This window comes from Syzygium oleosum, unplaced genomic scaffold, assembly GCF_021117445.2.
Source record: "Syzygium oleosum isolate NSW1041296 unplaced genomic scaffold, Sole_v2.1 Sole_v2.47, whole genome shotgun sequence".
Classification (NCBI taxonomy): Eukaryota; Viridiplantae; Streptophyta; class Magnoliopsida; order Myrtales; family Myrtaceae; genus Syzygium; species Syzygium oleosum.
The window spans coordinates 1785411-1801274 of record NW_026607531.1 but is presented as its reverse complement, the minus strand read 5'-3'; the positions used below and the strand labels follow the sequence as shown (position 1 = coordinate 1801274).

General features: G+C 43.0%; 1 pseudogene; it reads right to left on the bottom strand.

Annotated features, from left to right (window-relative positions):
• Positions 1–870: 870 nt before the first annotated feature.
• On the bottom strand, positions 871–13091 carry LOC130136639 (mechanosensitive ion channel protein 6-like; annotated as a pseudogene).
• Between the last annotated feature and the right edge of the window lie 2773 nt (positions 13092–15864).

The window sequence follows — 15864 nt, the reverse complement described above, 5'->3', positions numbered from 1 at the left end:
ATTAATCTCTAAAAATCTAGTTAGTTTAATGGATGTAAAGATAACATATTATGCTCTTGATGCGAAAGGGGAAATTATTATTGCTAGTTGTGAGTGCTCATGAGCAAAAGTTCTTACTGAATGAATATTCTCAGAGTCGGCTCACAAAACTCTGAAGTTTTTATTTAGATGCAAAATGAGACTATTTTCTATAGCACAAATAGCAAAAAAGCTAGTTGGTTTTTCTTTAAAAATGTGGACATAATGAAACCAATTGATTACACTAAGCTTATAAATGCAATCTTCTCGAATTGGAGTTACGTTGATGAAGTAGTTACAATGTCTATTTACATGTGTTCAACTTCTATAATTGCAGTGTCCACTAATTGAGATTTAAGTTAGTATTTGGATGTAATGTAGGGTACCACTTATAGAGAACGAAAAGCACTAGCTTTGACTCTGGATGATACCAAGACAATTGTGACCAAACTCCATCAGATGATGAACATTCAAGTTGGCATCATCATAGCTGTTATGTGGCTCCTTATTCTAGGATTGGCCGTGAAAATGTTTCTACTTCTCATAAGCTCCCAATTGCTACTTGTGGTATTCATATTTGGAAACTCCTCCAAGATGACATTTGAAGCGATTATTTTCTTGTTTGTGATACATCCATTTGACGTGGGCGATCGTTATGAAGTCGATGGGGTCCACGTACACAAGCGAATAGAGCTTTGTGCTTTCAACGGATGTTCAAAATATATGTTTCTAAACCATGATGCAGTGTGTTTCAGATGACGGTGGTAGAGATGATTATTTTAACAACTATTTACCTGAGATACGATAACCAGAAAATGATAATTCCAAATATGGTTTTTGCTACTAAGACCATCAGTTACTACTATCGAAGTCCTGATATGGGAGATGTAGTTGAATTCCAAACATTGTTCTTGTTATTCTCTATTTCATCGTGGCAATCTTCTCAATTGGTTTAGATATATGCACACAGAATTCAATTGCATCTTCCATATTAGGACTTTGATAGTAGTTACTGATGGCCTTGGTAGCAATAACAATGTTCGGAATTATTATCTTTCTGGTTGTCATATCTTAGGAAAACAGTCATTAAGATGTTCATCTCTTCTACCACCATTTGAAACACGAGTGCATCATGTTTAAAAAATATATTTTGAACATCTCGTTGAAAGCACGTAGCTCTATTCACTTGTGTACCTGGACCCCATTGACTTTACAATGATGGTCTACGTCAAATGGATGCATCACTAACAAGAAAATAATCGCTTGAAATGTCATCTTGTAGGAGCTTCCAAATATGGAAAGCACAAGCAGCCATTGGGAGCTTATTAGAAGCAGAAACTTTGTCGTGGCAATTCCTAGTATAACGAGCCATATAATGGCTATGAGTATGCCAACTAGAATATTCACCATCCGATGGAGTTTGTTCACAACTGCCTTAGTACCATCCATGCATCAAAGTTAGTGCTCTTAGTTCTTTGAAAGCATAACTTGCAGTACATCCAAATGGAAACTTACAGCTCAATTAGTGGACACTGCAACTATAGAAGTTCAACACAATTAGATAGACATTGTAATCGAGTAGCTCCAATTCAAGAAGATTGCATTTATAAGCCTCGTGCAATAAATTGGTTTCATTATATCAACATTTTTTAAAAAGCGCAAACTAGTTTTTTGCTATTTGAGCAATAGAAAATGGTCTTATTTTGCATCTAAATTAAAACTAGAGAGTGCTTTGACCCAACTTTGAAAATATTAATTCAATAAGAAGTTTTGCTCATGAGCACTCATAACTAGCAATAATTATTCATCCTTTCACATCAAGAGCAGGATCTATTACCTTAACAGCCACTAAACTAACTAGATTTCTAGAGATTAATCTATTGAACTTTGGTTCGACAAGTTAGATTAATATATGTTAAATCTATAACAACTGGCGCCTTCTAAGGTTTTATTTTATACGATAAAAAGTTATCTTGCTCAATACTTTGGTGAGACATTGAACAAATTGCTGCATTTTCATTGAACCTTAAATGACCATTTAAATGCAATCCTAGACACAAAGGCTGAGAGGTTCCCATTGTGACGCATTGGATACTTTTAGGCTGGTCGGTTGTCAAGGGCCACAGATGAGGTCACAATTAGTTATCTCTTAATTATATATCAACATCCCATGACTTACCTCAGAATTACATTGTCATTATTTCCTTCTTCTTATACACGACCTCATTTGACTTCTACCAACCTTTCAATCAAGTGCCAAAAGAGTCAAGACAACAACGTTAGATACTTTCTATGATCTCTTACCACCCAGCTTTTTAAGGATGATTTGCTAATTTTTTGGCTCTCAGATACTCTTTCAAGTAGACTCGTTGTCTTAACAGCCTCATCTTCTGGCATAAATCGCATCAAGTCCTCTAGGCATATGTGCCCGACATGAAACAGCAAGTCAAAAGATCGATAAAAAACTAGACTAGTGACTAAGAAGTTTATAGAGCTGATAGAGATACAAAGAGAACATAAATGGAAAGACACGGCATGGATTAATGGAGAATGGGTAGTTCTGAATTTTAGCAGAGCAGACTATTCAGCTCCGAAAATAATTTTACAAAATGATGCCAAAATTGATTGATAAGATAAAGTTCGGGGCTTCTTCTCGAATAGTTTGGCCTACTGTAATATAAAGGATTAATATGGCCAAGACGATGACACGGTTAGGGATCATTAGGACAAGGAAAGAGTAGAACAAAAAAATTTAAAAGATCACAATAATGAGGCGCATCTAGATCCCTGCTAAGTCACATCTTGGAAAATTTTCTTCGCCATACCTCTCACCTCACTTTCGCTATTTTGTTGCTTCGAAGATTCATCATCATCACCAGATATCTACTCATCTAGTGTCGTGAGGTTCCCATACCGCACCAAATTCATTAGCCCCTTCATGTTCCAGACAAATACATTCTTGTGACTCAGTTTATGCAAGTGATCGATTATGATCCCCTCTTCCCCCTTGTCCTTTCCTCTAGGACTCTTCTGTACTCTTTAGCTAACTATCACTCTCCTACTACCTTTCTCCGGCAATTAAGCCGCATTAAGGTCAAGACCCACTGAAAGAGCTCAATGAGACAAGTAGTTTTTTATAATGCGAGGACAAATAAATGGCACCGTGCCGCCGACATGCTTTGGAGACGGCATTTCTTTGGTTCATGTGTCATAAAAAACTGCTTGTACGTAGCTGGTGGTGAGAACGAGGGTGTTCATCGTAGGTTCTTCAAGCCTAGAAACTGTACACTAAACTCAGTTCCTTGGTTATGTATTTTCGGAAATTTCTTGCCTCGACAATATGGAACTGCATCCAGATGAGGCCAAAAGCTTGTCAAAATCGGATTTGAAGAAGTTAAATGGATGCGCACTCCAAATTAAAGCTAAAATGTCCCACTTTAGAGTTGCTGATGCACCTAGGGTGTAACATCCCGAATTTTGACCCGTTATCGGAACCAGTAAAGCGTATATTAATTCTCGTGTGATTTTAGTGAGCCTCGCCCGGACTTGATCAATCACGGGATACTAACCAAATGGGGAAGGCTAAATAGGAATAGGTACGTGGACCGAGAAACCAATCGCGATTGAACACTGATTTTGAGAAACTTCGAGGGAATATCTTGAGCCAATATGGGCCGATCTTAGGAAGATAACGGATTTGATATAGTTAGTAACGTACGATTGGATCGCGTGTGATTCCGCACGACCGAAAGTACGCTTGACAAATAAATTCCAAATTTTATCCAAACGATCGCGACCGCCGGTACTAGTGATAATCTCTTACCTTCTCTCGAGATTGAGACTATCGAGACTCGGACAGTCTTAGGTCGATACGCGTAACACCTAAACAGCCACCCGTTAGTGAGAGATCCTAAGATTTCAAAACGAGCTATTTTGATCGCGATATTGAGCCGAACTTCGATATCAAAATTTCAAGGGTAATTATGACTATTTTGTAGGACGGACGTCATTTTATAGTGGCCAAGTAAGTTTGGGACAAGAACGGCTGAAAATAGGAATTTCGACAAAAAGTGGGAAAATTACGGTTTTGCCCCCGTGGACACTGGGGCTGGATTCGGGGGCCGTTTGAGGTTATTTTTCACGGCCAAGGTCATTTTGGAGTGGCCACGTACATTTAGAGTGGTTTTGGACAAAAACGGGAATTTCGGCAAAAATTGGAAAAATAATATTATTTTATTCCCGGGACTTCGCAAGCGATTTTCGAAGGCTTAGAAAGTGAATTTCGCGAATCCGACACCGTATTATGTCTCCCGTGAACATATAGGACCGGTATGGACAAAAATTGAAATTTCGGTCCGGGATCGGAAAATTACGAAAATGCCCCTAGGCCATTTTAATTTATTCCGAAATTTGGATAAATTTTGGGGACTAACTAAGGTTAAGTGGACCAAACCAGACCTGGTCAGCCTTGGTTAGGGGCATTTGACCATCTCACCCTTGCATTATTGGAGAGGAGTGAACCTAAGCCATTGGATTCAAGGGCAAATTGTCCAAACCCTTGGATTGTTGACACTTGGATTCCACTCACCCAAGTTTGACCACTTTTGACTTGTTTCTTCCCTCTCCTCAGTTCCTCTCAGCTCACGTTCTCTCTCCCCCAGCCAGCCTTCACAATCGTCCTCTTCACGCCGCTCCTCCGTCATTCTGCTCCGCCGGCCACTGTTCACGCCGGAACAGCCGCGCCGCCGGAGCTGCTGACCTCAGGCCGCCGCGCAGCACCCCCTAGCACCGCCCCAACTTCCGTCGACCAGCCCCACCCTCTGAATCGTCCGCCCCACAGCAGCTGTTCCAGGCGAGAGAGAGAGAGAAACGCCGTCGGTCTTCACCTCGCCGGCACCGCGCCGCCGTCCACCGCCGTGCGCCGCCCTCGTCGACCACCTCACCCTCACCGTCTCTCTCTCCACCATCCTCAGCCCGTCCGCCCAGCAGCTCCCCTGTTCCGGTTGTGTGTGTGGCCGTGAACCACACCGGCGCCGCCGTGACCGCCGGCTTGCCCCCGGAGCACCGCCGTCGATTCTCACCACATGTCGGTAATCGACCGCCCGCTCCCGTCGCCTCGAGTCGATTTTAGGTGAGTATAAACCCCTAAACCCTTAATTAGTTTATTTGTGCATTTTAGAGGGTAATTAGGGGGTTAATTAAGCCTAATCATGGTCTAGATATGCCTAATGTTGTGAGGGGTGATTAGGGGACCTAATTAGTGCTTAATGAAATGGTTTAGAGGTGAATTAAGGCCTAATTAGTCTGCTGCCCTGGTATTGTTCATCAGTACCGAAATTGCATAAATTGTCTAAGTGTGGCACTAATTAAGTTCAAGTACTAATGACTTGGAAGTGGACATTTTGGGGATTAATTAGGCTTATTTGAACCTTAATTAGGTGGATTTGATTGTTGGGTGATTAGGGTTTGAGACTAGAGCCTAATGAGGGTGTTTAATTGTGGTTTAGTGGACAAAATGTGTCCTCCCCTGGTACTGTTCATTCAGTACCGAATTTGTGCAAATTGTCCAAGTTGAGTATTTAACGGATGATTGTTTGATGACAAGAACTTAGGCATTTTAGGGGTTGATTAGGACTTGTATAATCCTATTGAACGACCCGAATTGGTGAGAATGGATATCGAGACCAAAGTGCCCGAGGCGGGCCTTAGGCGCATTGAATTACCTTGGAAAGGATTACGCGGATAAAATGTGGAGTTCTTGAACTAGAATGAAATTGTTTGGGAATGCCGGGAATGAGTGGCATAAGTCTAATTTGATCATAATTATGCTTGGTAAATTTGATATCAGGTTTTGGCTTGAATTCCCGAACATATGTTTTGCATATCAAGTTGTGATTGGTTGAAATTGAGTGAAACGATGTACATGTTTGAGTTATATTCAACTGTGGCCTTCGGGTCGGGCCTTCGGGTCGGGAGAAGTTGTGGCCTTCGGGTCGGGCCTTCGGGTCGGGAGAAGTTGTGGCCTTCGGGTCGGGCCTTCGGATCGGGTGAAATCGTGGCCTTCGGGTCGGTTTAACTGTTGTTGGCCTTTGGGTCGATTTAAGTGAATATGTTTTATATTGATATTAAAAGTCTAACCTGCAGGGCAGAGTAGTGAATTGGGCTGTGGCCCGGGTGAACTTATATTGATTGTTATACAGGTTCATTTATCTATGTGTTTTATTTACCCTCTGGAGGTGCACATTAGCCTAGTTTAGGATTAGTGGTTTTTACTTGCTGAGTTTTCTCACGGTTGTGGTAAAACCGACTTTTCAGATCTCCCGCCATGAACTTCGACGATGCACCGTTACGCTTTGGGATTCCCCACCATATAGAGCGTACGCTGACCGTGCACCCCGTGGGGAACGGGGAGAAGTACTATAGACACTATGCTTTAGTATGGGTAGAAGTAGGCTTAGCTCACTTTGAGACTCACGAGTACCTAGCCTGGTGTTTCCGAGATCGTTTTGGAGTAGAATTCGGTCCCATCAGGTCCGCCGACGTCCCGTTTGTGGGAGAGGGTCTGCTAGATATTCAATGTCCAGACGGTGATGTAGTAGATGTTGATATGGAGGGTAATCCTGATTCTGAGGTTGAGTACGAGATTGTGGAAGAAGAGGAAGAGCACGAGGAGCTTGGTGGATTAGCTTTCGAGCCGGAGATAGTCGATCCAGCTCCAGAGCAGGTGGACGCAGAAGCCCCTGAGAATGGTAGAACATCCTGAGGATAAGGCGCGAAGGTTTCGGGATGGATTGAGGGCCGATATTCGCAGCCAAATGTTACTGGTAAATTTGAGGACATATGAATAATTGTATGAGAGGGCTCAGATTATTGAACAGGATATGACGGATAGGGCCATTGCGTTTGGATCGTAGTATACCTCAGACGGGGATGATCGTCAGCAAGGGAAAAGGCCAATGATGGAAAACCGACGTTTTGTCCCTCCGGCAAGAAGGAGTATTGGGAAATCGGCACATCCGTCTAACTCAGCATGTAGGCGTTGTGGGAGACAGCATGGGAGTGGTCCCTGCCCAAGTGTAACTGGGGCATGCTTTGGGTGTGGTGGAATAGGACACCACATAAGGAATTGTCCGAATATTCAGGTTCGACCACCCCCGTCAGTGCAGACACCTCGGATTGGGAATCCGACTAGTGCAGCCCCGCCGGCTAGTTTGAATAGGTCGCCGGCACAAGGACGAATGTACGCCCTGACACGGAAGGGCATTAAGAATATGCCAGGCAAAAGTATAGGTATGGGTTCTCTGTGTGATTATATTGCATATGTTTTATTGATTCGGGGGCGTTGCACTCGTTTGTGTCTGCTTGATTTGTTAAATTGGCTGGATTGAAACTGTTTTTAGAAGTGCAAGTGTGTGTGACTGCATTGTTAATGAATAAGATATGCATGTTGTTGGGATGTTCAGGCTGTCAAATGGTTTTTGGTAGTGTAGAATGTGGGATAGATTTGGCCATTGTGACTATGGATGATTTTGACATGATTGTGGATTGGGATTGGTTAGTTAAACAGAATGCTGTAATGAAATATAGCATTAGGGTGATTAAGTTTAGTCTGGCTGGACACCCTAAATTTGAAGTTATAAGGAGTCGAGGAAGAATCTCGATAGTTGCGCCGTTGACGAGATTCAAGGAAGAGATTTTAACGGATGGCCAGTTTGAAAGGACTATATAGATTTTAGAGGATATGTTGGGAGTATGTATATTGGATTTTGGGGCAAATGGGAAGGAACAAGTTTTAACGAATAAGACGGTCCCGTTGGTCGAAGATGTTTGGGAGTGTTACGAAACAGAAAGTACCACTTGGGAGAAAGGAGTAATAAGACATTATTACCCCCATCTGTTTGGATAGCAGGTATAGTTGTAAATTTCTAGGATTAAATTTTTATTAGGGGGGAAGAATTGTAACATTATGAATTTTCGATCCTTTTCCCGAGATTTAGGAAATGAATATTGATCAATGCACTATAGTGAGATCTCACCCGGAACAGCGCATTCTCGGGATGCTAACCTTAAGGGTAAGGCCATTATGGGATTGAGTTCGCACGACCAAAGAACTCGACCTTGGTTCGACCATAGATCATGAGGATTGACGAGGGAATGTTTTGGGCCAACAGAAAGCGATCTATTTGATTGATCGTGTCCGAAGGGAACTAGTGACAAACCCTCGCAATTACATGACAATCGAGGTCGCCTTAGTTCGAGCAAACTTAAACGTGATTTGACTTAGTGTCGGTCATGGGTCGAGAGCACGTAATCCTAATGAGCCACCCGTTAGCCAGCGATAAGCTAAAGTCGCGATTGTTCGATTCTAGTCATTTCTTGGAATTCGGGCCCGGGAATTGATAATTTTGAAAGTGACAATTTTGAGCGGCCGATGACGTTTTTGGCTTGGCCAACCTTGGGGCTACCCATTTCTGCAAAAAAATGAATTTCGGTTCGGGACCGGAAAAATTACGATTTTGCTCCTCTAGACTCCGACGTCGATTTTCGAGACCATATGAGATTATTTTTCGAGGCCGATGCCATTTTGGGGTGGCCACGCATAATTGGAGTGTGTACGGTCGAAAAATGGAATTTCGGCCCGGAAGTGAAAAATGACCGTTTTGCCCTTGGGACCGCGAACCAATTTTTAAGGACTAGATTAAGTCGGGGGACTGAGAAATACCTAGTGTGGCCGAAAATTGAAGGACCAGAATGTCCCTCACCTTTTTGGATAATTATAAGAATGCCCTTTGACTTTTTGGGCAAGAACAATCATGGGCCGTCGGATTTTGGATGAGATTGAATCGTGGCTGTTAGATTGGAGGGTAGTGAGAAGGGCATTTTGGTAATTATCGGGGTGAATTATTGGGGGTAGATTTATTTATTCTTTTTTTTGTCTTTCTCTCTCTCTCTCTTTTCTCACGATCACCTTCTCTCTCCTCACCATTTCCCCCCGATCGGTTTCTCTCTCTCTCTCCCTTCCCCCGTGCGTGAACCCACCTTGGCTGGCCACCAGCTCGCCGCCGCCGGTCGCCGTCCAGCTTAGCCACCCGCCGCCGCTCCTCCTCTTTTTCGGCCAAGCATCATCACCGCCCGTCTCCCTCTCTCCCTCTGTTTTACTGTTCCGATCAGCCCTAGCCGCCGCCGAGTCACCCCTGGCCATTCTCCCTTGTCCTGTACGTCACCATCGCCACCCTCAGTCGCCCGATTGTCGCTTGCCACCCACCCGTCTGTAGCCTCGCCGCCGTTCGCCCGCCTGGCCGCCGGTGCCGCTGCTGCTGCTGCTGCTTTTGTTCCGGCCGTCCCAGCCTCTATTCAGCCCTGTTTGTCATGCCTTTTCGGGGTAAGTGACACTCCCAAACCCTCCCTAGGACCTCGGGTATTGTTGGACAGGTTTAGGTCTCGGTTTGGGTAGTTTAGGGGCTGTTTAAGGCATGTGCAAGGGGACTGGATTGCAGACTGTTGTGGATTGATTCGGTGATTGATTATGTGTGGTTTAGTAGGCCCGGATGAGGCTGAAGTGTGGTGGACCGACTAGGGGCTGAATTGCTTGATGATTGGTAGAATTATGCTTTGAATGGATTCGTACATATAATTGTGTGATTAGTGATTGTTGGCTGGTTTTGAGTATCCATTAGACTGAAAATGTGTGACCGTGTGTGCCATGTGTGTGGCCGTGAGGTATGGTGATGTGATCGCGTATTGAGGTTGCGTGTTAAATGTGTATGGTCGTGTGGTGTTCGTGTGACGAGAATGTGTATTTGTAGAGTGTGTGTGAGGCGTGAGGTTGCGTATGACTGTGGGTGTGGTTGGCCGTGTGTATGTGTGGTTTGAGTGGAACGAGAATACATAAATGTAGGATCGGTTGGAAAGGATCCGTCCTGAGGCGTGTTCGTTTACGCGGGACGATGCCGTCCCTGACGAGGTGACGATGCCCGGCCCGACGGGGTGACGATGCCTGACGTGGTCAGAAGACCGTTGGCCTGATGAGTTTTACGCGGGCATGGTAGAAGGAATGTTGAGTGTAGGATTCCGTCCTGAGGCGTGTTCGTTTACGCGGGACGATGCCGTTCCTGACGAGGTGACAATGCCCGGCCCGACGGGGTGTCGATGCCTAACGAGGTCAGAAGACCGTTGGCCTGATGCGTTTTACGCGGGCGCAGTAGTGGTGGAAAAGTTGAGAATGAGCGGGAATTGGCTTGAGGTGCGAGGTTTGCGAAAGTGATGCGTAGTGTGAGTCAGTGTGCGAGTGTGTTTGTCTCGAGTGCTGTGGTGCTCGATTATGGAGTAAAATACTGTGAGACACGGTATGGGACGTGTCCAAGTAGGTTTTGCTTTATAATCGAGGCACGCGTGCGACTGTGATTTATTGTTGTGGTGTATTGGCTGTGTTATTGTCTAACGTGCAGGGACGTGTATGATGGATTCCAGGTAGGGTCGTGTGTGGTTGTTAGTTTGATTAATTGTCGTGTGTTATGCGTGTTTTTGTCTGGCGGTACGTGAGTGCCTACGTGGGGTTTGGGGTTGTACACTTATTGAGATTCGTCTCATGGTTGTATAACCACCACTTTCAGACCCCCAGTCGTACACCCAGGGAGCCTGCCTCCTCTTTTTGAAGTTTGAAGGGCCGCCCATGGTGTCCAGTGGAGCTGCAGGTGATCCTCCGGAGCAGAAGCCAGAAGATTCAGGAGCAGAATGGAAGAGGGCGACCATCAGCTTTCCCTAGGGTATTCTAGGGGTTGTTTAAACTAGGCTGACCGATAGTGAAGTTAGGTTAGCCAAACCACCTGATCTTTTGTTATGTTGGTGGACGTGGATGCTTGTTTGTTAAGCTGTATGATTATGATGTTTGTATGTTTGATGTTATGGCATAGTATATAAATGAATGTTGTTGTTATTTGACTGTCTGGTTGAGCTACCCTATTGTCGTCTTTTTAGTCAGGGGTTTTGTATTTCGCTTCCGCATGTGTTTGTGATGTTCGGGTTTGGGTCGGCGATGTTCCTGGGACATCGCACTATTCGACCGGAAGAGAGGGATGTCGCGAGCTCGATGGGGTTCGGGGCGTGACAGGCTAGCTCACCAACCATCCTCTTTCCTAGCCTGAAATATTGTACACAACTATAATGCCAATCACGAGGAAACTCTAGCAGTTCAGCCTTCCCTCGCTGACCAGGTCAAAGCCCCAGTCCGTCTCTCCGCATTCTCGGCGTCGCTGCAGCAGTATCCAGTAGTTCCACCGCCACAGTTCCCAACAATCCCGATGAACTACGGCCCACTTCATGTTGCTCGAAGTTTCCAGATCAGCACCACCGTCGTCTCTCGACTTCCATAATCAATATTTGTACTTCCAGTCGTCGGTGTCTAGCACTCATGCGCGGAGTTCTTCATCCATCGCACGAGAGGTGCCAATCGGTGGTAAAAAAGGAGCAATTGGTCAAAAGAGCAAAAGACCACCATTGACAGCCACGTAGGATGTCCACGTCAGCGATTCCGGCCGAAAATTGATCAGATAAACTCAATTAGTAAAACTTGAGAAGGTTTAGAGCTCAATTGATACAATTGAAACGTTTAATGCTGAATTTACATAAATATAATAGATTTAAGACTTTTTTCTTTTATAATTTATCCCTTTCTAACTATATGTCTTGTCAAGATATATGCAAAGTGAGCCTAATTTCCGGAGCAAGCACGGGTGGGATTATGCCACGAGGCTTAGAAGATACCACTCGATCATTTTAACCGTTTCTTGATTGTGTATATTACAAGACACAAATAGAACTAACAAAATGAACTAAGAAGAATGTATTGGGACGTCTCCCTAACACTACCTATTTTAGAAGGTTTATGAAAGAGGAAGCAAAAGCAGCAGTATGTTCAGCAAGCGTGTCCCCCAAATGATACGTGTGAAACTTGTAGGTAATATGAATATATGGTACATCATTAATCGCTCAACCAATTTAAAGATTAGCATTATCATAATATCTTTTCTGTGGCCGACAACGATTTCATGTAGTCAGGTTAGGTTAAAAAAAAATTACAGGCTCGTCACCCAATGTAATAATTTTCAACAGATCATAGTAATAAAAAAAGGGGGCTCTTTTTTTCAGCTTAAGAGAAAAGCAAAAAATCCGACCAAAATTTGAAATATTACTCTAATTTCAGAAAATTATGAAAATTATGAAAATATTTCAGATCACAATATTGAGGCGTATCAGGATCCTTGCTGAGCCACATCTTGGAAATTTTCTTCGCCATTGCTCTCATCCTACTTTCGCTATTTATTTGCTTTCATCACTATATATTTGCTCATCCAGTGTCGTAAGGTTCCCATACCGCACCAAATTCATTAACCCTTTCATATTCCAGGCAGATACATTCTTCGGGCTCAATTTACGCAAGTGATTGATTGTGATCCCCTTTTCCCCCTTGTCCTTTCCTCTAGGACTCTTCTGTACTCTCCAGCTACCAAACTACCTATTTTGCATTAATCCATACTGTGTCTATCCATGTATTCTCTTTGTATATCTATCAGCTCTATAATCTTTTTTTTTTGGTTAAGTATCAGCTCTATAATCTTTTTAATCACGGATTTTGTTTTTTTATCAGTTTTTTTGACTTGCTGTATTCAATGTCAGGCACATATACCTAGAGGACTTGATGCGGTTTATGCCAAAAGATTAGGCTGTTAAGACAATGAGTCTATTTGAAAGAACATCTAAGAGCCAGAAAATTAGCAAATCATCCTTAAAAAGACTGGACGGTAAAAGGGGAAGAAACTTGGGGAATTCGATTACCACCAGCCTTAGGACTCAAAATAAAAAGGGGAAGAAATTGACCCATTGTAAAAACTCCATACAGCAAACAACAACTGACCCACCAAAAGAAGCCCCACTAGTGTAGCCCATCCCACTACTACAACCCCAACTGTTCGATATGCGGTTTTGCTTTCGTCGTCCCGAGTCAATACTGAAATGGCCATATCAAAGGCCCCTGTCGCCGAGAGAAAGGAAGCCCCTATCACCCACATGGCCATCCCCGTGACGATCTGTCGCTTGACATATTGACCGATTATAAGTAATACAATCACACTGAGGGACCCAATAAAATTTATTACATTGCATATTACGAAAAATTTCTACTTGTAGGGGAATTTGTAGGCCATGACTGCAAATGCCGCAGCTTGTATCGTATCATTTTGGCCATTTTTCAAGTCATCCCACCAAACCCCATCGGGTGGGGACATATTGACTTGGAAAGCCATGGTGGCCAGCAGTATGGCCACCACCATGAGTAAACATGGCCATAGGCCGGTTTCGGCCCGAAACCGGCCCGGTAAAACTCGGGCCTGCGGCTCGGAACCGAAACTAGCCAGTGGCCTACGGGCCCAGTTTCAATTCCAAAAAATATATATATTTTTAAAAATAATAATGAAAATTAAAAAAAATTCATTATTTAATTTTTTTATAAAAAAATTTGAACTCTAATTGCCATGTATTGTAAGTGCATTGATCTCTAATTATAATACTTGGCTTGGGTGTGCTGCACTCTAATTACAAGGCTTGGGTTTTATACGCAATGATTCTAATGCTTTTTCGTTTCCATTCAATGTGGGACTCTCGGCTTGCCTTGAACACCTTTATTGTGTGACTCTTGACTTGTCTTCATGCAAATGCCAAGAGTCCCACATTGAATGAGAATTAAGAGACCATCAAAGGGGTTGTGTATAAAACCCAAGCCAAACCATGAGCATATGAAGTTGTATGCCTTTTGTAGCTACGATCCTTTGCTAGTTAAGAGCAAAAGGTTCCATTGGACCGCCTAGAACCGGACCCGACCAATGGTCCGGTTCCCGGTTCTATGATTTGCCAGTCTAGTTTTTCTAAAATTAAGGGACCGGTCTTACCGGTTCCGAGCGGAACCGGACCGAACCGGGAACCGATTATCCCTACAATTTACATTTTGATCACAATTTATATTGAATAATTCATTATTTCATAGTTTTATAATTCATTATTTTTTTATTTCATAATTTTTAAAATTTTTAAATTACGAATTGGTTCGAAACCGGAACCGGAATCGGAACCGCTAGTGGCGGTTCCGGTTCCGGTTCTGGTTCACACATGGCCACGAACCGGAACCGCCGGTTTCGAATCGTGGCCATGTCTAACCATGAGGCTCTTATGTATGGAATCCTGCCAGCTTTTCTCATTTGTGTTTCTCCTTTGTCTGAGGTAGTCCATCACCGACTTTTTTTTTTTGGGTATTGAAAGAGGGGAATAGGAGAGCGCGGACTTTCTTTTTCCCTTTTGGTATTGAAGTAATATGGAATGTGGGGAATCTACACCTTTTTTTAAACACTTTAGGAGGTTAATTTTAGGATATGTGTAAAAATGACCGATAATTTTTTAACAGACTGACCAAGCCCCACCTCACGTTGAAACCAACCAACGCTTCTTATTCGGGAAAATGAGAAAACAACCATCTATATAAAACAAATTGCAATGACCACTTCTCTTGAAATCCACAGAAGAAGTCAGCGTGATCCCGGACCATCCACATGGATCTGTGGGGACTGGCTCACCAACCATCCTCTTTCCTAGCCTGAAATATTGTACACAATTATAATGCCAATCACGAGGAAACTCTAGCCGTTCAGCCTTCCCTCGCTGACCAGGTCAAAGCCCTAGTTCGTCTCTCCGCATTCTCGGCGTCCCTGCAGTAGTATCCAGCAGTTCCACCATCACAGTTCCCAACAATCCCGACGAACTCTGGCCCACTTCATGTTGCTCGGAGTTTCCAGATCAGTGCCATCGTCGTCTCTCGACTTCTATAATCAATATTTGTACTTCCAGTCGTCGGTGTCCAGCACTCATGCGTGGAGTTCTTCATCCATCGCACGAGAGGTGCCAATCGGTGGTCAAAAAGGAGCAATTGGTCAAAAGAGCAAAAGACCACTGACGGTTTCCGGCCGAAAAATTGATCAAATAAACTCAATTAGTAAAACTTAAGAAGGTTTAGAACTCAATTGGTACAATTGAAACGTTTAATGCTGAATTTACATAAATATAATAGATTTAAGACTTTTTTCTTTTATAATTTATCCCTTTCTAACTATATGTCTTGTCAAGATATGTGCAAAGTGAGCCTAATTTCCGGAGCAAGCACGGGTGGGATTATGCCACGAGGCTTAGAAGATACCACTCGATCATTTTAACCGTTTCTTGATTGTGTATATTACAAGACACAAATAGAACTAACAAAATGAACTAAGAAGAATGTATTGGGACGTCTCCCTAACACTAACTATTTTAGAAGGTTTATGAAAGAGGAAGCAAAAGCAGCAATATGCTCAGCAAGCGTGTCCCCCAAATGATACGTGTGAAACTTGTAGGTAATATGAATATATGGTACATCCTTAATCGCTCAACCAATTTAAAGATTAGCATTATCATAATATCTTTTCTGTGGCCGACAACGATTTCAGTAGTTAGGTTAGGTTAAAAAAAAAATTACAGGCTCGTCACTCAATGTAATAATTTTCAACAGATCATAGTAATAAAAAAAAGGGGGCTCTTTTTTTCAGCTTAAGAGAAAAGCAAAAAATCCGACCAAAATTTGAAATATTACTCTAATTTCAGAAAATCATGAAAATATTTATATATAAATTTAGGAGTGAAAATTTGCATTTAGTGAATTTCAAGTATTTTTATATTTAAATGCATGGACCTTAAGATTTTGATTAGATAAAAAGGTAAAAGGCAACGGTCAATCCATTCAAATCTAGAAATACATAGGCTATTCGACAT